This window comes from Natator depressus, chromosome 8 (assembly GCF_965152275.1).
Source record: "Natator depressus isolate rNatDep1 chromosome 8, rNatDep2.hap1, whole genome shotgun sequence".
Classification (NCBI taxonomy): domain Eukaryota; kingdom Metazoa; phylum Chordata; order Testudines; family Cheloniidae; genus Natator; species Natator depressus.
The window spans coordinates 1,764,306-1,787,803 of NC_134241.1; the positions used below are offsets into that span (position 1 = coordinate 1,764,306).

The window sequence follows — 23,498 nt, forward strand, 5'->3', positions numbered from 1 at the left end:
AACTCTGCCGACACCCCTTGGTCCCAACCTGCAGCCTCCCCCCACTATTCCAGTGCCTAGGGCTGCCCCCTGGTCCCCACCCGTGTGGATGCCTGGAGCTTTCCCACTCTATACAGCTCTGCCATTGTGCACCCAGGGAAGGCTGGCACTCACAGCAATCATTAGCTCATCTCAGATGGGCACTTTTTATTCCTCTTTGCTTTGCCCCAGGAGTCCCCATTCGAAGTTTTACTCTCCTGTTCTTAGCACAAGTCAAATCCACTGCAATGCTTGAGATTAACCCAAAGTTAGTGGACTCGAAGCTCCGACAACAGCACCTGGCTGCATTGCTGGGTGCACGACAAAGCTGAAACAGTTGCCGAACAATTAAAAGAGCAGCAGTAATGAGGTGAAGCTGCTACCCAAGTACCTCCCCTGGCTTCCCAAAGGGATTTCTATCCCCCCCACTGCAGACAGGGAAACAAATTCCAAAAGTGTAAATGGCTTGTCCCAGTTCACACACAACTCCTGGGCCAAGCTGGGCAATGAAACCAAGAATCTTGTTATCCAAACTTTCTGTAGCTACACAGCAACTCCTGATCACAGCTCTAAAGCCATGCAGACAGCTGGCTGTTGGGAGCCGCTCTTCCCATGCAGAGGGAACACCAATTCGCAAGTTGTCAGCACGTAATGCCTTCCATCCAACCACAGCTGTTCCAGCACATGCTTTGCCTTCCCAGGGATGTTTGCAGGCTTGCAAAGTAAACACAGGCAACCTGGGCAACCAGATTTCCCAAGTATGTGGCTATTATTACCCAGAATACACTGGGACACATATGCAAATTGTCTGATGCACAAATTGTCCATTGGCCACCAGGAATTGCAGTCCTCTGTATAATGAGTTGCGCCACAACCTGCTGCTTGACTTTCCTTGGCTTTCCGGAGGAGACAATGCATGGACCGGTCATCCCAGGAACTCTGCACTGGTGCAGCTTTCTCAGTGGCAGTAGTGGGGGAGGCTGTAGTGTAGACAGGGCTCAGGGAGTTTCACTTCCCTGTTGTTGGCTCCAGTTACCAAAGCCCTTTCTACATTCCTGCCTCCACCATTGTTACCAGCAGGAGACTGCTGGGCCTGGGTAGACGGGAAACGCTTACAGCCAACCTGAAAATGCATCGGGCATTAGTCATGTGACGCTAATCCCTGGATCTCTAAAATGTCCCCAAGAGGAAACGTTTCCCCAGGCTTGGTCACTGTCCTATTTCAAATGGAAACAGATGGTTCTACACAGGCATAGCCCTTCCCCTGCAGGGTTTGCCAGTGCAGGGCCCAGGGCTTCATTTTCAATGAAACAGGTGCCGGGGCTCAAGCATTTACATTCCAGGGTTCAAGCAATTTTTTTACATTCATAACTGATGCAGCAAGGCCAGAGGTGCCGGGCTCCGAATTGCTGAGCCCATAGGTGCCGGGCTCTGAACTGCCAGGCCTGGGGGTGCCGGGCTCTGACCTGCCAGGCCCAGAGGTGCCGACTTCTGAACTGCTGAGCCCAGAGGTGCCAGGCTGTGAACTGCCAGGCCCAGAGGTGCCGGGCTCTGACCTGCCAGGCCCAGAGGTGCTGGGGGTCAGCCCTGCCAAACCCTGGCACAAATTCCGCGCTGGCTGGGCCATGCGTGCGAGTACGCACAGAGGGTTGATGAGAGGTGAAAGCAAAATGGTGCGACTGGGCCAGACCCATTGTCGCAGTGGCAAGAGCACAGAGCTCAGACCGGGAACTCACTTCACTCAACGCAGGTCTCTCTGCCAGCCAGGCCCAACCCTGAGGGCCCTTCCCCCCGGCAGAGATCTCACTGATCTCAGTACAGAGACCCTCGTCCTGCCATGCAACCTCCGGGGCAGATCGCTGCATTCTAGTGGCGCCGCCCCGGCAGGTCCAGCTTCAGGACCGGGGCGTAGTAGGGACGGCAGGGTGAGAACGAGACAGACGCTTGCTCTCCGTGTAATATACAGAGCCAGGCCTGGCCCCGCGAGCTGCTCTGGGCTGGGTGCTGCTCAGCCTCATGGCAGGAACTGGCTGCTGGTGTTTAACCTGGTGGTTGCCCCTTTCATAGATTCCAAGGCCAGAGGGGAGCATGGTGCTGAGTCTGACCCCCCGGACGGCACTGGCCACAGTTCTGCCCCCAATTATCCGCAATAGCAAATGTCTATCACCATGGAAAGACACAACCCACCCTCTGCCTTTGCTTTGCTGCCAGCTCCTGTTTCCCAGGGTGCAGGAGGTGTGCTCCTGGGTGCTGGGCGGGGCTCCCCTTCCCTGCAGTCATGTTTCTCTTGCCCAGGTGCCTGGGCTGGCAGTCGGCTCGGGTTTTCTGCTGCTTGGCTTGTTGCTGCCAGGCCTACGGCAGAGGAAGACCAGGCCACGGGGAGAGCAGCAGCACCATATGGCACCCTGCTCAATTATTGCTGTGTGTGTTTCCTGAGATGCTGTTCGCAGGCACGGTTTGTAAATTGTTGTCAGAACAGCCTGGACAATTGTTTGGCTGATTCTAGGGGGTTCCCGTTTCTGAGACACAGGAGAACTTGCTGGGGAAGGGAGGGGCACGCTTGTGAGGGGTGAGCAGGCAGGGGAGACCACCAGCTTAATTCCTAGTTAGGGGTTGTCAAAAATATAAAGGGAAGGCTAACCACCTTTAAATCCCTCCTGGCCAGAGGAAAAACCCTTTCACCTGTAAAGGGTTAAGAAGCTAGGATAACCTTGCTGGCACCTGACCAAAATGACCAATGAGGAGACAAGATACTTTCAAAGCTGGAGGGGGGAGAAACAAAGGCTCTCTCGGTCTGTGTGTTGCTTTTGCCGGGACCAGAGCAGGAATGCAGGTCAGAACTCCTGTAAAGGGCTAATAAGCAATCTAGCTAGATATGCGTTAGAGTCTGTTTTGTTTAAATGGCTGATAAAATAAGCTGTGCTGAATGGAATGGATATTCCTGTTTTTGTGTCTTTTTGTAACTTAAGGTTTTGCCTAGAGGGATTCTCTATGTTTTGAATCTGATTACCTTGTAAGGTATTTACCATCCTGATTTTATAGAGGTGATTCTTTTACTTTTTCTTCAATTAAAATTCTTCTTTTAAGAACCTGATTGCTTTTTCATTGTTCTTAAGATCCAAGGGTTTGGGTCTGTGTTCACCTATGCAAATTGGTGAGGATTTTTATCAAGCCTTCCCCAGGAAAGGGGGTGTAGGGTTTGGGAGGATTTTGGGGGGAAAGATGTTTCCAAGCGGGCTCTTTCCCTGTTCTATATCTGTTACACGTTTTGTGGTGGCAGCAATAAAGTCCAAGGGCAAAAGGTAAAATAGTTTGTACCTTGGGGAAGTTTTAACCTAAGCTGGTAAAAATAAGTTTAGGGGGTTTTTCATGCACGTCCCCATGTCTGTACTCTAGAGTTTCATAGATTCATAGATACTAAGGTCAGAAGGGACCATTATGATCATCTAGTCTGACCTCCTGCACAACGCAGGCCACAGAAGCTCACCCACCCACTCCTGCAAAAAACCTCATCTATGTTCAGAGTGGGGAAGGAACCTTGACATGGTGGCAGAGTGGTGGGATTAACTTGAAATCATTTTGAGATCAATTTGAGATTTTTTGAACCAGAAGCACAGATTTTTTTAAAAGGAAATATGTTTTTTTTTCCTTTGTGCTGCTGGAAAGCAGGTTTTAAGCTGAAAGCAGTTAGAGCTTTTTTGTCTCTGCTTGGGGGCCAGAGCAGAGACAAAAGGGAATTCTCTTTCGTGAGCTGGAGTTTTCTCTACCTAAAGGCAGGGTAGTTAACCTCCTGCAGGGAAATTCACAAGTCTTCACAGACCTGAAGTTGTTTTGACCTAAGAGCAACTCGAGGGGTTTTCTGTCTATTTGCCTGGAGACAAAGGTGTTAGGGTTTTTTTTAAGGATTTTTCTGTAGGCTGACAGTCACGATCTGAGAACATCGGTATCCGGTTACAGCACAACCTCTCTATATATGTATATATATTTGAGAACCCAAGTTTTTTTTTTGTTTGTTTGTTTTTATTTCTAACTCTCGGGTGTAAAGTTAGTTAAAAACAGAGAGGCAAACATGACAGAGCCCAAGGCAGAAACAGCCAAAGAGGCTGCCCACAGGAGAGAACTGGAGACAGAAAAAAACCAAGAGGCTGCCCACAGGAGATCTATGGAGGCAGCGAAAGAGGCAGAAAAACACCAAGAGGCTGCTCACAGGAGAGCTATGGAGGCAAAGGAAAAAGAAATGGAGGAGAGGGAAAAGGAGAGGAAGCATGAACTGGAGTTGGAGAAGGTAAGGGCTGAGCGGAATCTACTGGATAACCCTAATAATCCTTCCCCAACAATCCACAAATGGGAGCAACTATGTCCACAGTATGATGAATCCAGTAATACTGCTGAATATTTTCTCACCTTTGAGAGTCTGTGCACTCTCCATAAAATTTCTGAAGCTCACAAGATGACCACATTGGTCGCAAAATTAACTGGAAGAGCTCTGGACATATTCAATAAGATGCCTATTGATGAGGCTTCTGACTATAATAAGTTCAAGGATTTGGTTTTAAAGCAATTTCAAATTACATCTGAAACGTACAGAGTAAAATTTCGAACCCTTAAGAGAGGGCCTGGACTAAGTAATGGGGCTTATCTAAACCAGATGAGGGATCTGTTAGATAAATGGGTCCAAGGAAGGGGTGTCACTAGCTTTGACGGAATGTGTGATTTGATAGCTCAGGAGCAATTCCTGAATATGTCCAAGGAGGAAATAAAACAGTGTTTATGGGATAAGGAAATGGACTCAGCAGAAAGTCTTGCTTCTTATGCTGATCGATACGAGCAGTCCCAGACCGCCAGAGAGGCAGGGCGAGCTGGTTAGCCTTCCCTTTATATTTATGACAGGGGTCATAAAGAATCACCCAGCTGCTCTGTTCCAATCTGAGCCGGTGATTTGTCAGCGAGAGACAGAGAGACCTGGCAGCAGCAGCAACGTAATTGACTCTAATAGAGATTTTGTGGAGTGACACCCCAGCTGGAGCCAGAGCCGAGTTTTGTTTGCACACAGTGCTGGGCATGTCAGACACCCGCAGAGGCCATTAGTCAGACTCGGCCACCCTGGGCTGTCGGCTGTGTACAGTGTTTCAGGTGTTGGGACACGTGAAAAGATGCCTGATTTGTCTGGCAAGGCAAGCGAACAGCCAGGTGAGAAGCTGAGCCAGCGACCTGATCAGGTGAACAACCTGGTCAACCGTCCAATCAGGTAAACAACTGGGTTAGCAAACGAATCTCAGTGCTAGCCAGGAAAGTGTTTAGACAAGATAAATAATGAATCGCTTTGTAACAATGTAGTTAAGGCAGCACCTGAACGAGGGGGTGCACTTGCGTTTAACCCTGTGCTGGGCCCTGTTTCAGGGAACTGGTCGCTCACTGAAGCAGTGAATACACGACATACTTCTTCAGCTCCAGAATCTGTCTGTAAACCTGGGCGATTCGGACAATCCTGCAGCAGCCGAAATGGGTGTGCAGGTCCTTTCTTTTGGGAGAACCTTGCCACCCTGCTGCTGCTGGCCCATTTTCTGAACTGATGCTAAAGCAGAGGGTTCGGCACCCCTGGGGCAGGGTCTCTGGCCTGAGCTATGCAGGAGGTGGGGCTAGATGCTCAGGCTGCTTCCTTCTGGCCTGGAGTCTGAATCCGTGCAATGTTTGGGGGCAGGTTTCCTCCCTTCGCTGTGTGATTTCAGGATCGTCAGAAGGTCTGATGTACCTGGGCCTGCCCTTTGGGGATTCACAGCCCGACTGGAAGCAGGAAGCACCAAACATCTCCTGGGAATCCCAGGCATGGGGTGTAGATTTACAGCCACTGGAGGGGTCCATATTTCACTCCCCTTCTCAGAGCCACTCAGTTCTGCTCCCCTGAATACGATCTCTCAGGTTGCAACACTGGTAGCAGCCAGGAGGAAGCTGCTTTGCCCCCTGGGATACTTGGTGTCTGGGGTCACCAGCAACACCATCTATCTGCAGTGAGGCCCTGAAAGGCTGATCAGACACAAACACTCATTTGCTTTTTAGATCTAGGTTTTGTCCCATGATGCCATTAGAACAGAGAAGTGGAAGTCAGGACTCCTGGGTTCTATTCCCAGCTGTCCCTCACAAGCCTGCTCCCTGGCGTGAGTCACATGACCTCTATGCCTTTGATTCCCCATGTATACAATAATACCCGGCCATGGGCACTCACACACTAGGGTTGCCAATTTTGATTGGATGTATTCCTGGAGATTTCGTCACATGACATAATCTTTAATTGAGCCTCCAGGCCAATCCTGGAGGCTTGGCAACCCTATCACACACTCCTCTGTTGTGATGCCTGCAAACCAAAGTCAGTGGCTTGGCAGCTGGTGCATTGTGCCTGCTGCTGCTCATTGTCTCACTATTCCCTTCTGCTCCTCCAATCCGCTAGATCGACCTTTGATCTTTAGGTGGAAGCTCTTTGGGGTAGGGGCTCCTGGGTCTGTGGATGCGCAGTGCCTGGCGCCGAGGGACCCTGCTCCCTGACTGGGGCTGCTGGGCACTACCACAATAGTGTCACTGACCCCAGGTGGAAGGTACTGGTGTTATCTTTAGACTGTAAGCTCAGTGGGGCAGAGCCCGTGTCTCTATTTGCCTTTGCACAGAATCCAGCACCGTACAGCTCTGACCCTGACTGGAGTCCCCGACTGCTGCTGTCAGACACGTGCGGAATTAAGAATCGTTATTCTCATTAATACTCCCTATTAATAATACTTTTTCTCCTTGAAACCCATGGGCAGGTTCCATGGTGCTCAGTGAAGCAAACCCTGTCATTACTGTGTCACCTGTAATCGCTGTGTAATTGATTCCCTCAGATTTGCCGCATATGCTCTGGGCTGTCCCCACACCATAGAAATGAGAGATTTCTGCCTGCCTGGCATCACCCTTTTGCAAACTCTTTCCTTGCGGGGTAAAGGCGAGAGTCATCAGGGACCTCTGCACACTGCTCCAGGGGAATCAGCCATATCGGTGCCGACCCTAGGAAGTTACCTGGGTTTGACTGGCACACACACCTAGATTGCCCTGTGATACGCATGGCCGTGCACTGCCCTGGGAATATCTGCATGCAGGCTGGACTCTGTTGGAGGGGAGACTTCTCGTCCTCATGGTTTTTACAGAGCAGCATGCGCCTTGCCTGTCTGTGCCATGCATTATTAAACAGATATACTGCAGCCCCTCTGTGTTTTTCCTGCCTGGGCTTTGCTGCACAGGAAGTGGGTTCTCTGAGCAGATATTTATCTCTGAAAGTCCCTGCTAAGCTCAGGCTGTGTATCTGGAATTGCTGCAGGTACGGATGATTCTCTTAACGGGTTTCTGACTTTGCAGATTTCTTCTAGGTTCTTTCCTTATTCCTCCCCCCATGGTATAAATTCCGTTTTCCATTAAAGAGCCGTAACGCTTTCAGCCCCGATGCTAGCACCAATGCCATGGCTTCTCCTGGCCTTACCCACACAGCAGGTTCTTATGGCATTTACCTACCTAATGTGGTATATAAATGCACACTTACCCCTCGGCCAGCCCATCAATATTTATGGCAGGCACACAAATGCACAAAGCCTTGCAGAGGAGTCAGAGAAGGAGCTGTGAGCAGAATACCAGGAGCCACTTAGTTATCGCTCTGCATCAGACAAAGGGTTTCTCTGGAGACCTCGTACTGCAGAGCTCCTCTCCCACCCCCCGTCCTACCCCTCTGGTCCCCAGAACAGCCCTGAGATGCTTCAAACACCCACCGACATCAACAGCAAGGCTTTGAGATCTGTGGGAAAGCAACAATCCAGAAGGCTCCTCGGGTATGGATGGGGATAAAGTGCCTGGTTGACCTAGCTCACCGTGGCCCGGATCTCCAAGGGCTTTGCAAACACTACTCATAACTCAGGCTGAGACTGTCCTGCTGGGAGGCAGGTGCACGGTTTCTGCTCGATTTTCGTTGCCAGGGGGCACCCAAATGGTAATGGGGCCGCCACATGCCCTGGCCAGCTTCCGCCTCACCCTTGTGGGAACCTCACGGGGCTGCTGCAATTGTCCCTGTTTTACAGGTGACGAAATGGAGGTGCAGAAAGACAGGCAGTGACTTGCCGGGGATCATATGGCAAATTGCCAGCAGAGCCAGGAATGGTCACTGCCAGGCCCTTCTTGTCTTATCCAGGGCCAACCCCCCTGCTCTGTCAGAGAACTGTCCCTGAATCTGAGTGACCGTCTGAGCTGAACGCTGGGAGCTGAGCTTTGGGTTGGGACACACTTTGGTTTTGATGCCACCAGAAGCCATGTCCTGCCAGTGTTTTCCCCCACGGGCAGTGCAGGTAGCACAGAGCCCCCTCAGGATGGCTTCCGCCACATGACAAGGCATGGCAAGTCTGCCAGGAGGACTGGCCCCAGGCTGCCAGCTGCACGGAAAGGAAGGCTGGCCCAATGCTCAGCATGCTAGCTTGCGGCCCGGAGCCTAACTGCTATGGGAATCAGTGGAAGTTAGGAGCCTAAGCTGACATTAGGAACCTAGCATCCAGCCCTTAGTCTTTCTCGACTTCTGTGGAAATGGGGATGATAGCAAGGCCAGACCCTTGGGGGGTGCCAGGAGAAATACACAAAGGGTTGTGCTCTCAGACACTCGGGGAATGGGGCCTGCTAAATACCAGGTACATGGGGGCCGCGGGAGCAGAATGGTGTGGGAGGAATGGCACAGTTTGCAAAGGCAGTAGCAGGACCATGGGAGGGATGGTCAGATACTACAATGATGGGCACAGTACCATACCTAGATGGAGAAAGGGAGACCCACGTACAAGGGAAGGGGAAGGCAGGCAGGTAAATGCCGAGCTCACTGGAGGCCAAGAACTTAACAAGATCCCAAAAGGGACTGGCCGTTTCTATGGGTATCACAACGCAGGACAACAAGCATCCTGACAGGGCGATTAGATCACCTGCTTCAGGGGGTGTCATTCTTCAACTCTTGGAGACCTGAATGAGGGCAGGTTATCCCCCTCCGCTGGGGTGGGTTCTTAGACCTTCCTCTGCAACTCTCAGTTTCACTTCCCTTGAAAATCACTGACTATGTCAGAAAACTGCCCTTCCCCCCTTTAGTTTTGTTTCGTTTTTGGTTTTCAGCAGTTTTGGGCCCCAAATATTTCAGTTTGGGGGTTTTCAATGTCAAAAATGTTTTCAGTCAAAAATGTCCAGGGGAACCCGGCCCTTTCTGACCAGCCCTCGTGCTGCGCGAATAGAAAACACTCTAATTCTGGGGTGAGGTTCCATCACCAGGAGAGGAGAAGGGAGCCCAGGGTTCCTAGGGGCCCAGAGGCCGAGCACGGATTTCGGCCGGGACGCCTGCTTTGTTGTTTTCTTGCTGAGCTCTGCGGTTCCCGCCAGCCCCTGGGGCACTGCGCTCGCCCTGGCAGCCGACTGCACCTCGCTTCCTGGCATTTGTGCTTGTTGGTTCATTACCGGGAACAATGTTTGCAGGGAGAAGGATGGCTCAGGAGCTGGCTGGTTCCCCCGAGCCCGAGGGAGCGCGAGCGAGGTGCCAGCGACAGGCCGGAGAGGTGCATGCAGTGCAGGGGAGCACACAGGGGATTGGGGAAGCTGCCATGCCTACCTTTCCGTGTCTCTCCAGCCAGGCGTCCGTTTGTCTTCGGGGCACTAACACGATGGCTCCTTGCTGGGGCAGAGCATGTCAGGGGCAGCCTGTGCCCTAGAGAGGAGAGAAGAGGAGGCCAGAGTAAGGGGAGCTGGGCAGCTTCTCCCAACCCTCCATCTCCGGGACGGATCCGTCAGCCCCACACCACGGCAGGAGTGTAATTCACACTGCGTGCAAAGCGGTCCCAGGTACAGCAGCAGGCTGCAGAGCACATGTGACTCCCACTTCGTGCTGTCTCCCTCAGGATGGCATCTCGTTATTTCCCAAAGCCACCCCCTCCAGCCTCTCTGCCTCAGCCACCCTACCAGGCACAGGGCCCCGACTTTTGGTGGACCCCCCCCCAGTTTATGTTGAGCCCCCTCCTTCTCCTAGGTCCATATCCGTGCCTTCCTAGCGATGGGAACTTGGCTCTCCCTATGCTAGGGATCTACTGCCAGGAGCCCCCACCCCACTCTCTCTCCCTCTCTCTGAGGGAAAGTCCCCAGCCCCAGAGCACTCTGCTAAGCCGGAGTTAAAGCCTAGAGCCCGGCAGGTCTACAAAATAGCAGGAAGTGGAGAACGCTGGAGTTCAGATTCCATTCCGAAGGAAGCAGAGCCTTTGACGTCTGGAGCGGCTGTGTTCAGATGGCTGCCCTCCCCGCTTGGCCCCGGCAGTAACAGTGGCCGCCCCGCCCCGCATTGCTCCCCTTCAGACTCCTTGGAAGGCCGGGTGAGTTCTGGACCAAGGGCTTTCTCCGAGGCCTTGAAGAAGGGGCAGCGCATCCTCAGCGTGGCAGGGTGGCTGCTCTTGCAGGGATGGCACCGCTGCCAACCTCACCTCTGCTCACCCTCTGCTTTCTCCGGGACCGAGCCATGCCCTGCATGTTACAAGAGCTGCAGCATCGCACGGCTTGTGGGCGGGGCACTGAGAAGGGGCACCCCCCCCAGCTCTTAGAGCGTTTACAGACTCTACGAAGGGTGCCCGGCACTGGGAGCTTGGCACTGGGTTTGCTTCACCAGTTTCAAGCTAGGTAAGCTGCCTGGCTGTAAGTCTCACTGTCTCCCATTGCAACTGGGGATCTCCCTGCCCTGGCCCAAATATCCCCCATGGCGAGCACTAGGAATGATGCTGGATCACTGCACAGACTTCGCTCTTCTCTGGTTACATTCTCTAATTTAATGGCCTGGACCTAGGAGAATTGCATTTGCTGTTATTACTAGTTCTGTGTCCAATTACACTTGTCTAACTGGTGGCACTGGGGACCTGACTGATGTGTAAGGAAGGATGGCTGTCAGGAGGCGACACGGCTGAGCAGGGATTGGTAAAAAGCCACCACAACCATGCTATGGTTGAGCAGAAAGCAGCCTGACTTTTCTCTCAGTGATGAAGAGAAACAATCTTTAGTGATGGCCTTGGGTTTCACCCCATTTCTGGTTCTCCCTAGGGCAGAGTTAAATCCGTTTGGGCGCTTTAACCATGTATTTACAGACTCTCAAATGCTTGGGTTTCTTTGACATTTAATAAAAAGAAAAGGAGTACTTGTGGCACCTTAGAGACTAACCAATTTATTTGAGCATGAGCTTTCGTGAGCTACAGCTCACTTCATCGGATGCATACTGTGGAAACTGCAGAAGACATTATATACACAGAGACCTTTTTTTGTGAATACAGACTAACACGGCTGTTACTCTGAAACCTGACATTTAATATTAACTCTGACTTTCCTGGCTTTCTAAACATCGTTTTTTAAATAATAACGTTCTTGTTAGTTTAAAAAAATAACAAGAATGTTATTGCTTTTTAAAAAATAAAAACAACCCCCTGTATGTCACTGATGGGTCCTTCCAACTCTAATGCCAACTTCATGCAGTTTTTTGTCTGTGAATTTCCTTAGGGCTTTCAGTGTTTGTGACAGGAAGACGAGTCTTCACTGATAGGGATCTACAAACAGGCACCAAGATCCTGGTTTACAAGGCAGTTGTCATGCCCACCCTTCTCTGTGGGTGTGAGACCTGGGTAACCTTTGGACGACATCTCAAGAGGCTGGAGCGGTTCCAGCAGCCGTTGCCTCAGGAGGATTCTCAGGATCAGCTGGGGAGACCGACGCACTGACATCCGCGTTCTCTCTGCAGCCAACACCGGCAGTACAGACGCGCAGGTCATGAAACACCAACTCCGCTGGGCTGGCCGCTGTGTACGTATGCCTGACACTCGCCTCCCGAAGCAAGTGCTCTTCTCTCCAGTAAGTCAGGGAAGAAGGGCTCGCGGAGGGCAGCGGAAGAGTTTCAAAGACGTACAGAAAGTACATCTTACAAAGGGAAGCATCAGCCCAACACTCTGGGAGGACTCGGCGCAGAACAGAACATGGTGGCCCCGCACCAGACCCAAGCCACAGCTCACTTTGAGGAGAACAGACGCGCTCATGAGACAGAGACGCAATGAAGGAGGAAAGAAAGGGCACAACGCTCCAGCCACCAACTATGTCTCCTCCAAGATTACACCTGTCACTTCTGTGGGAAAATCTGCAGGGCACGAATTGAGCTCCTCAGCCACTTAAAAACCCAGCAATGAACCCCCTTGGCAGACACCATCCTCGCATCGAGGGACAGCCGAAGAAGAAGAGGCGTTTGTGACAAGCAGTGGGAGACAGGTGCGACAAAATGGGAATTTTCTGGAACTACTTTTTATGAATCCTGTGTGTGTCACGGGGCAAGTCTCCACGGAAAACACTGCAGTGGCTAGGTGAAGAGGCTCCTATGCCGGCAGGAGAGCTCTCCTGTCCGGGTAGCTAAGGCACCCCCCGAGAGGCGGTTGCTATGGCGACAGGAGAAGCCCTCCTGCTGACACAGCGCTGGCCACCCGGGGGGTGAGGTCAGTGCCGCTCCGTGGCTCAGCGGTCGGGATTTTTCACACCCCGGAGCAATAACTTGAGCGTAGACCTGGCCTGAATTTGCTTGTGGGGAAGTGCAAGGGACATGGGGTGGGGGTGTCACTAATTGTCTGGGGAGGACCGAATGGGTCATTACAGCACTGGCGGAGGCCCACCCAGAGCAATGGAAAATCCGAGAAGACACTGAAAACCATGAGGGGCAGAACGCCAAGCAACCAAGGACCGAGAGGAAGGAGGTTTCCCCACCTCTCAGGAGGGAAGGTGAGCGGATGCCAGACTGGGAGGTGTCAGGGCACCGGCATCAGAGTGGGCTTTTGGAAGAGGCTCGACTGCTCTCACCTTGGTCTGACAACGGGACGGAGCCTGCATTAGAGTCTCCTGCAGTGTGGCTGGCGGGTTGCTCTGGTTTGGCCAGCTGGACTCTGTCCTCACCTGTGTTTCTCTGTGCTAACCTACACTTCCAGTGCTGCCTTCCAGCTGACTCATAAACCCTCCTCTGTTTTGAAGCCGCTGCCTGTTGCCACTATAGACACTTGCTGAGGTGCCCAAAGAGTGTAACAATCTCTGCCTGGGGGCCTGTCTCACTTGGGCTTGTGGGTCAGAGCTCATGGGGTGAAGCAGGAGGCGGCTCAGTCTGAGTGGTGAGGCCATGAGGCCTACCCTGAAGGAAGAGTGGGACCCCTTGGGGGTCTGCTCCACAGCTGGGGCTCCTCCAAGGGACTGTTTAAAAGCTGGGGCATAGCACAGATCTTCTGGCTCCATGACAACAGGCAGGAGGCTAGGCCCGGGGGGAGCTCTGTTGGCACAAGGACTAAATCAGGGGGTTGACAATGTCTCCTGCTGGCACAGCCACGGCAGCTCAGAGCAGGTATTTGGGGCAATCGTTTTGTGTCTGCTCCTATCTGTGTGACATTTGTTATGACATGATGCTAAGAAGCAAGGCCAAGCTCTCCGCAGGGCAGCTCCCTGGTAGGGGGGATGGAGCGACTCAAGACACCAAAGGGGCCATCTGCTGCAGCCGGTGGTGGAAGATAAGCGAGGAGCCTCAGCCTACGCATTCATGTATCGCCAGTGAGACTGCTTAGCGGGGCTTGATTTCCCAAGGGCAGATGCTCAGCGCTGTCTGAGGATCAGACCCCTTTGTGGTGTGCCAGGCCCCATGGGCCCCCAAAATGGAGGTGCCTTAGATCACTAGGAACTCGGCCCTGGAGTGTAAGTGACCCAGAAGCCACTGGCCCCTTTTCTGCTGAGTGACAATATGCACAAGCACCGAGCAGCAGCCCACGAGCGGTAAGAGCAGCATGACTGCATGGCCCCGGGGACCTGCACCGTCACAGCAGCCTTTGCTCTGCACGGTGACAGAGCCGCATTAAACGCCTGCCAGCGCTGATGGGCTTTTTAGCACCAGGAAAGTGGTAGGTGTCTTCACGTAAATGGGATAGTGGTTCCTGGAGCAGGGTTTTCAGCCCCAAGGTGTCTATGGGCTGTTGCTTTCACAGGCTCCCTGGGGTGGCAGGGCTGTAGGCACTGCAGATACAGTGCTCAGTCCCTTAAGAGGAGAGAGGATCTTATGTTATCCAGGTGGGACTCTGGCTGATGGGGAGATGGGCGGGGAGGGGCAGCAGGTGCTGATGGGAATGGAAATGAGTCACACTCAGCTGACGAGAAGGGAGGCTGTGGTCTGTCGGGGTTCATGGTGGGGAGTGCGGACAGGGAGAACTGCAGGGAGCCCATTCACATGGGATGCCTTGGCCGGGAAGGGAGCCCTGAATGGGATGAAGGAGGGGGGCTGATGGGGACTCCGGGATGGAAGTGGTGCCACTGACTGGCCCCCTCTCTGGCAGAAGCAGCCAAGAGGCCAAGAACAGAATGGGTGAGGGAGTCCCCCATTGCCCCTCTCACCCCAGAAAAGGCCCTTCCAGGGCAGAGCCAAGGTAGATTCCTGGGAGGTGGGGTGTGTGTGTGAACCTCGCCCTGGTGCTGCCTGGGTTGGGGACAAACAACGGGACTCAGTCGCCAGGGCTGGCAATCCGCCACCTTCAGCCAGGACGAAAGTCAGCTTTAAGGAAAAGGGGAGGAGTTTGTGGGTCTCCAGGACCAATCCGGAGCTGGTTCCTCTCTTCCTTCATCGCTTTGTTGCAAAAGCGCATCATCACTGTGTCCTAGCAACATCACCGCCATTACCGCGGCAACGCACTGTGACATCACCCGCCAACTGGTTCCCTGAATGCTATGGAGAAATCTCCCAGGGCAAAACACTGGCTTTTAGCAACTCAAAGCAGCCGAAAGAGGGCAGAGAAACAGCAAATGCCCAGAGTGGGGGGCCAGGCCGATGTTTCCACAGGGTTAGCCAGGTTCCCCGGGAAATGAAATATTCATCTGTAATACAGCAACAGAGTCTTCTCCCCAAACGGGGGAAGGAGGGAGATGCAGCAAATTGTAGATAAACAAATGACCCAAGGGAGCAGAGGGAAAACACGTCTCAGAAGCTACTTCAGAGGAGCAATGGCTCTAATGGATAGGAGGCCGCACTTTTAAGAGCACTAAGGAGCAGGGAAGAGGTGTTACACTCCCACAGGCAGGAGACACCACTAACGAGCCAGGCACAGCCAGGGGTTTGGTTACTGAGAAGACTCCATTGCAGCTCCCTGCACTTTCATCCGCAGGAGGTCAAATTACTGTGTATGTAGCCATGCTACAGAAGATGCTACCTCCCTCCTAGGCTCCTTTCATTGTCCCTAGGGACCTGCTGGCTGCTGCCTCCTCCCACCCCCAGGGCATCCGCACTTCAAAGCAGGGTGCGTTTGTCTTTTAAAACCTCTGCATTTTTAAAAAACTGCAGCTCAGGAAGATGTGAGCGAGGAAAAGAGGCGAACGAACCACACAGGCAGGAAAACTTTGCACAGGATCTTTCATGCCAATCATCTCCACAAAACGCTTCCCCCGGCAGCAGAACAAAGCTCTCCCAGCGCGCAGCATCAGCTGTGAGTTCCACAACAGCTGGAGCGTTCGGGTGTGGGAAAGAGGGTCACAGATCAGCTAAGTTCTGGGGAAATGGCTTCCAATTAAAACACACCATCTGCCCGCCCCATATCCAGCCATCCGGGGCCTGAAATCTGCCCCCATTTGCAGCCGGGCTTTGATGTCAAGGGGCTGAATGGAGAGTGTCAGAGAGAGGGTCAAACAGTTCTCACAGGCATTTGTGATAGGGTGCATACGCTTATATGAACCTATCACATTTCTCTAGTCCCTTTCGTCTGGAGGGATCTCAAAGCACTTTATAAACTTTATACGTTCAGCACCGCTTAAATGCAGCCACCTCTGGGGCCGAGCAGCGACCATAAAATTCGCAGAGCAGCAATGGCAGGGAGATGAAATTTTGGACAAAGACAATGGGCCAGCAGCAAGTCATATGAAAACGTGCCCTGGGATCATGAACGGCCACAGACAGCAGACCAAAGCTACGGGGTAAGGTCTCATCTGAGAGACTCCCAGGCAATGAAGTGCCCGGGAGTCAGGCTAGGATTTCCCCTCTCTCGGGTGTCGGGGAACATATAGATCAAGGAAAGTGGGTGGCACAGAGGCAGTTTCCATTACTAATGAAAGTTCCAAACTGTGCGGACGCTCTGAACAGCTGCCACTGATATGGCACTCACCATATCAGTGCAGCTCCACTGAGTTCAATGGGAACAGAGGTAGGCCAATGCTGAGCACTTTTAAAAAGCCAACAAAAGGGACATGAAGCAGCAGAGACAAATATCCTTTCAGCTCCCTGCGTCTCTCCCAAGGACACTTCCGGGAGCAGTCATTCCATTTGCCTGACTTCTCATCTGTGCTGATAACTCTGACTTTAAACCCCTGCTTGTACCTGAAGTTCTCAGGACTTTTTTTTCTTCTTAAAAAGGTTTGTGTTGTCTATACACTAGGAAATGAGGGGAGGAAGCTAAGTGATCCGTCTGGCTGATAAGAATCCCAAGTCACCTTCATTCTTATTTCATATTGATAATGTGGTAGCGCCCAAGAGACCTGTTGAGGACAAGGACCTGGATGCGCTAGGTGCTGTACAAACATCAAGCTAGACACAATCCCTGCTTGAGGAGCTCACGGCAGTAACACAAAATAACGCATTGCAACAAGAAATTGAAGGGATTGGTTCCTCCTGAACGTTTTGCTGCTTTCTACAGAATATAAAACTTCCCTGGAGGCAGTCTGGCCTTGTGGCTAGGCACTGGCCTGGGGATCAGAGGACCTGGCCTCCACTCCTGCCACTGACCTGCTGCATGCCTTGGGCAAGTCCCTTCACCTCTATTTGTCTCCTGCCTTTGTCTGTTTAAACTGGGAGCTCTTTGGACTGTCTCTTACTCTGCCCACCATTCCTACCACACGGGAGCCCTGATCTCCGCTGAGGCTTCTCATGATTTGAAACTGTGATGCCATTTCTTTTCCTTCCCTGTGTAGAGATCCTTGACAAAGAGCACTGGGTCTGCTCAATCAGTGTGGCTGCCAGGGGCTCCAAATCAACACCAGGAGTAGTTAAGGCGTGAACTGCATTTCTCATCCCCCTCTGGGAGGTGTTAATAGCTGTGTCTAGTTGGGATCATTTCAGTACTAATGCTATCGCACAAGGCAATCGAAGAAACAAACACTCAGCCCCAGCCAAGGCTGACTTTGAAACATGTTGTTGTGTCAGGTTTCAGAGTAACAGCCGAGTTAGTCTGTATTTGCAAAAAGAAAAGGAGGACTTGTGGCACCTTAGAGACTAACCAATTGATTTGAGCATAAGCTTTCGTGAGCTACAGCTCACTTCATCGGATGCATGCAGTGGAAACTGCAGAAGACATTATATACACACAGAGACCATGAAACAATACCTCCTCCCACCCCACTCTCCTGCTGGTAATAGCTTATCTAAAGTGATCACTCTCCTTACAATGTGTATGATAATCAAGTTGGGCCATTTCCAGCACAAATCCAGGTTTTCTCATCCTCTGCCCCCCCTCCCCCCACAAACTCACTCTCCTGCTGGTAATAGCCCATCCAAAGTGACCACGCTCTTTACAATGTGTATGATAATCAAGTTGGGCCATTTCCAGCACAAATCCAGGTTTTCTCACCCCCCCGCCCTCCAAAAACCACACACACAAACTTCTTATGTGTTGTTATGTGTCAATCTGTCTTCAGTGAACTTTCTCTGGCCTCTGCTACACAGGTAAATGAGCCCCTGGATTCCAGCACTGGCCCAGCTATACTGGGGATAGCACTGTGAGCAAGCTTTCAACGCACACGAGTTCAAATATTACACCAGGGCTTAGCACTGACACAGCTGCTGGTGTACAGTACGGGGGCTGATCTCTGTTCGTAGACATGCACTGTTCTGCAAGCAGGAATGGGCTGATGCCCCGCCAACCCAGAGAACTTGCACTGGTTCTTGACACCTCTGTCCTGGAGGATGGGCAACTGGCTCCTTCTTTTAACCTGAGTTAACAGCCTGCACCCTACGTCTTAAGCTCCAGCAGATAGCTCTGAAAAACCCAGCATCAGGCGCCCTCCCCAGGCCACCCATTCTGAAACTCAGAGCCAAATCCTGGTTGCCTTATTCAGGCAAGTCAGTCCACCAATACCGATGGGCCTTCTCATGTGCGTTAGGTGGGCAGCTTACCTGCCTAAAGCACTTTGTGTTCACACAACCTGCTTCTAAGGCCAGATGCTGCGACTTGGCTCCCAATGTGCACCCTGCTCCTCACTTCACAGAGGGGACTGGGGGAAGTGCAATGGAATGATTAGGGGTTTGGATGGACTGGTTCGTGAGGTACAAAGGCTTAAAAGGGCTAAACAGCTGCAGCTTGGCTAGGAGACGGACAGTGGAGGGGCAGGATGAGTGTCTAGTAGTATTTGAAGATGTTAAATAAGGAGGGAGAGGAATACCATGGGAGGCACAGGAGGGCGGGCGGGTCAGCGAGACAGCACTAAGAGAAATGGGGTGAACTAAGGAAAAGGAGAATGTAGTCTGCATACCAGGGAACTGCCTAAGAATGGGGCCAGTGGAGACGTCTTGTAAGGTGCGAGGTCCATCAGCGGGGTGTTTAGGACGGACTGGCTGGGCCAAGGAACTGTAGATGCCTGTGCCAAGAACCCGAGCAGTGATGGGAGACGTGTGATGGAGCAGGGGACAGACGACTCGCTTCCCTTTGACTGCTCTGCTCACGAGGGACCTGGTTTTTAGAAATGCCGGAAGTGTGTAGAGAGCCCCCAGCTGCACTTCCCCAGTGTGTAAAGGCCTAATGCAAAACACACTGACTTCAGTGGGAGTCTGTCTATTCAGCCCAATGGGCTTTCGATCAGGCCACGATCTTATCACTGCTGGAGTGGCGTGCAGCATTCATGGCCTGCCTGTTCTTGGCTTGGCAAGAGCCATTCATCAGATGGCCTTTGCCAGCCACCCCTTCTAATTGCAATAGGCACATTTGAATTGCACTTTCCTCTCCTTAGCCATGGGACAGGCCCATTGCCTGCCTGGGCCCCTTCCACCTTGCAGTGCATACACCTGGCTTTATTGGGCAGCAGGAGCCATCCCTCCAAAGCCCCACACCTAGTTTCAGGAGGGTTTTTTTTTTTGGGGGGGGAGCTTCCCCTCGCGGCTCTGCAGTGCCCCAGGCCTCTTTGCATGGAGCGGACAAGGATTTCCCCTGCTTTCCCTGTTCTCGGGTCTGCAATCCTGCTGGAAGCAGGCCCGTAAGCAAGCCCTGGCTGCAGAGGGAGGAAGCAGCTGTGCTGCCCTGGGGGTGGAGGGCGGGTTCCTGGGGGAATCCCGCATCATCTCCCCCCACCCCCAGGACGCAGCTCGTCCTCCTCTCGCTGCTATTCTTCACCTTGCTTACATAAGAGGGCGGTGGGCGGGAGCCCCTTTTATTCATTGTTTCAGCTCCACGGCCCTGCAGGCTCGGGAGCCATGGGATAATTAAAGGCTCACACACACAATAACCCGCCCTGCTATGAAGAGGCGCGGGGAGTGGAGGCAGGGAGATCCGCGCCGTGACTGGGGGGCTCCTGCGCCCCGGGGTAGCCGGAGAGCAGCCCCGAGCCGGCGCGGGGAGCCCTGCGGGCTGGGGGCACGGGGGAGCCGGGCCCCAACCCGGACCGAGCAGGCCCCTTCCCGCCGCCGCTGCGGGGCTGCTGCTGCGGAAGAGGCCGGGGGCCGGGCCCGGTCCCCGCGGGGATCTCGCCCCGCTGGCTGGCGAGGCGCGGCGCGCCCGGGGCGCAGGGAGCTGTCCGCGCCCGCGGTGCTGAAGCCCGCGGCGGCGGCAGGCCGGGGCGCGGAGCCGGGCCTAGGCGGGCAGGAGGCCGGGCCGGGGGACGGAGGAGAAGCGGCGGACAAAGGGCGGTACGAACCTGGACGCCGGGCGGGGAGGCTGCGCTGGCGGCCGGCGGGGCTGGGCGGAGTGCGCGCTGCCGGAGTCCGAGCCACCCCGCGCCCCGCCTGCAAACAGCCGCCGCCCGCCCTCCGCGGGGCACGGGCGGCCCGCGGGGCAGCGCTCCCCGGGCGCGGGACGGGAGGCAGAGGCGGCTGGAGGCGGCCGGGGGAGCCGCGGGTTCACGGCGCTGGCGGGCTGCGGCGCCGGGGCTGGCTGAAGTTTCGCCCGCGATGGGTTGAGCGCGGAGCTGCCTGGAGACCCGCCCCCTCCCTGGGACCTGCGGAGCGCACGGGGGGGTGGAGGGGGGAAGGGGCTCAGCCCCCCCAAAGCACGGGTGGGCCGCCTCAGCCAGCGGGGGTGTCACTTCCCCCCCTGGGCGGATAAGGTGAGCGGGGACCTTCCCCTGCCGGTCTCTCTCCACAGCCCCCTTTGGCGCAGTCAGAGTGGGGAGCTCTGGTTTGGGGAGCATTGCTGGGGCTGGGAAAGTGCGATGCAGAACAGCTGGGAGCGGAGGGCTAAGCCCCTCTTATTACCGGCACATTAATCAATAGACAAGGAGGAAATTTGATCCAGACTCTGAAAGGAAACGTTTGTGCCCAACAGCTGGGAGAAGAAGCTTGGGAAGAGGTTCCTAGCTCTCAAAGCCAGCAGGGACCGTTGTGATCATCTGGGCTGACCCCGCTGCAGAGCACAGGCCAGAGACCCACCCCCAAATAATTCCTAGAGCAGAGCTTTTAGCAAACCATACCACCCCCATTTGAAAATGGCCAGTGATGGCAAATCTACCAGGCCCCTGGGGAAGTTGTTCCAGTGGTTAATTACTCTCACCATTATCATTTGCTGTTGAGTTCTTTTTTGACTGTTGATAGCTGTGGCCAAAGGGCCTCTCTACAGGGGGACTGCCTGGCAATACAACTGTTTGCAGTGTTGTTGCCAATGGGGATCACATCCTGAAAAAAATCTTTCCTGAACCCCCTTCTTCTGGCCTTCAAACAATCCCCCAACCTTGCCAAGCTCGTCATCAGAAGTAAGCTCCCCACAGACCAGGACCACTGCTACAGTGATCAACACCCCCCGCAACACACCTTTCAAGATCCCTGGGCCAACACGTGCCTATCACAACACAGTGTCCCTCATCCAGTGCATCAAATGGCCCAATAACAGCTATGTGGGTGAAACCAGACAATCGTGACACTCTCAAATGAACTCAAACAGAAAATGATAAAAGACAAAATCACACTGTCGCCCATGGGCGAGCACTTTTCACAAAGAGATCACTCTCTAGCTGATCTTTCAATACTTGTCCTCAAAGGAAACCTGCAAAACATCTGCAAAAGGCAGATCTGCCAACTTGAATTCATAACTTTGCTGGACACCATGGACTTAACAGGGACCCTGGTTTTATGGCTCATTTGTAACACACCACACTGCCCGCTACCCTTAATTGCCTGCTTCAAACCCTTTCTACATAACAATCTAACCCACAACTGACCACTTCATTTCAAATGACCACCTCCAACATGCGGTTCCCCTTCTGCTGGACAATCTGTCCCTACGTGTATTTAGCTCTTCTTCCTTCCCCAGATGGGAAGCAGAGCTCAGTGTAGCTCGAAAGCGTGTACCTTCCACCAACAGATGCTGGGCTAATACAAGATGTGACCTCGCCCACCTCCTGTCTAGCAATACAGTGACTGTTTAATTAAACCAGGCCCTGTTAACTCCAACTTCACTACTGTCCTAAGGTCTCCCTTCCATGGCATCCGAGGAACGGGCTGAGCATACAACTCTCAACCAATATTAGAAGCCACCCCAGCAAAAAAACGTTTGGCAAAACTTCAAAGGGCCACTGCTGTCACGGAGGGAGGAGGGGAGAGGGTCTTGACTTCAAGAATTGATGGGTTCTGAGCCTCCTTCAGAAGGGAGCGGAAAGGCTCTCTCCTCAAAACTGCTTAAGAGCCAGCTGCTGCCACCTTTACTCATGCAGAGTAGCACTGGACTAGGTGAGTAGTCCCACTGAAATGGATGGGGCTCCTCAAGGAGCAAGGCCCAACTCACGGTGAGTAGGAGTGGCAGAATCTGATCCTATGCGATTACATGCGGAGATTTAAAAGTAAGAAATATATTCAAAACAAAATCCTCTTTTCTGTACCCATCAAGGCTGGAGATCAGAGTCAGCATTTCCCTTGCTACGGGTTATGATCTTGCTAATGTCTAAACCAGAGTAAGGAGCAAAGCTCCCGGCATGGCTTCAGATACTAAGGATGCCACCAAATAACACAGTACAGGTCAGCAGCCTTTCACTTCACCTGAGGAAGAGCAGGAAGGACAGTGACAGGCACGTGTCACCCCGGGGCCAAAGCAGAGTGTGGATGCTTAAAGAAGATCTGCATTAGCTACTTAGTCTGCTGGAGTCCACAGTGTGACACCAAGGACTGGTCAAAGTTGGGAGTTGGGAACCAAGGTTATAAGCACATGAAACAAGGACAATGGTACCAGCCCGGGATGGTGTTCGATCCCACCCGATCTTCTCTTGGTTATTGCTGTCGTTCCTAGGTGACAATGAATCAAAACCAATCCATTGCAGTGCAGTGTCAGACTATTCCCAAGACCTCTGCTCTGTCACTGGCTGTGATTCTGATTTCAGTCATTATCGCTATTAAAGTAAATCAGAGCCCCATTGTGCTAGGTGCTGCATAGACACTAAGGGGGAGACAGTTCCTGCCCCCGGGCTCACAGTTAAGCAGATAAGACAGATAAAAGGTGGGAGAAAGAAAGGACAGTCACCCCCATTTCACAGATGGGGCACTGAGGTGCCAGTCTCAGTTCTAAATTGGCTGTAACCGAGCAAGAGATCATGGAGTCATTGCGGATAGTTCTCTGAAAACATCCACTCAATGTGCAGCGGCAGTCAAAACAGTGAACAGCATGTTGGGAATCATTAGGAAAGGGATAGATAATAAGACAGAAAATATCATATTGCCTCTTGTGACAGGGTCAGGCCAGTTGGCTACAGGAGAGTGATCCTATTGGGATCCAGGAATGGGCCGGCAGAAGCCCACCCACTGATAAAGGGCCCACCCGCAGGCTAAGGGGAGGATCCACAGGACCTGGAAGCCAAGTGATTCCGGGGGACAACTAATGAAATAACAGGGACAGGAGTGTGGATAGAAGGCAGATATATTAGCCCCAGGTTAAGCAGGTCCCTTTCCCCTGGGTAAGGTAAAAAGGGCAGTTCCAGAATAATCAGGAACTTGCTGGAACCAACAATTAAGGCAGACAGGCTAATTAGGACACCTGGAACCAATTAAGAAGCTGCTAGAATCAATTAAGACAGTCAGGCTAATCAGGGCACCTGGTTTAAAAAGGACCTCACTCCAGTCAGTGAGGGATGCGCAAGGAGCTGAGAGTGAGAGGGCTTGCTGCTGGAGGACTGAGGAGTACAAATGCTATCTGGCATCAGGAGGAAGGTCCTGTGGTGAGGATACAGAAGGTGTTGGGAGGAGGCCATGGGGAAGT

General features: G+C 53.0%; 1 protein-coding gene across 1 annotated transcript in view; it reads right to left on the minus strand.

Annotated features, from left to right (window-relative positions):
* CPLX2 (complexin 2) overlaps positions 1 to 20,063 on the minus strand; it is a 67,553-nt gene extending 47,490 nt beyond the window's left edge. The window contains exons 1-2 of the mRNA XM_074960195.1: positions 19,960 to 20,063; positions 9,659 to 9,754 (exon numbers count right to left, since the gene is read on the minus strand). The gene's annotated coding sequence lies outside the window, so the exon portion shown is untranslated. The remainder of the gene's footprint in view (positions 1 to 9,658; positions 9,755 to 19,959) is intronic.
* Positions 20,064 to 23,498: the final 3,435 nt, after the last annotated feature.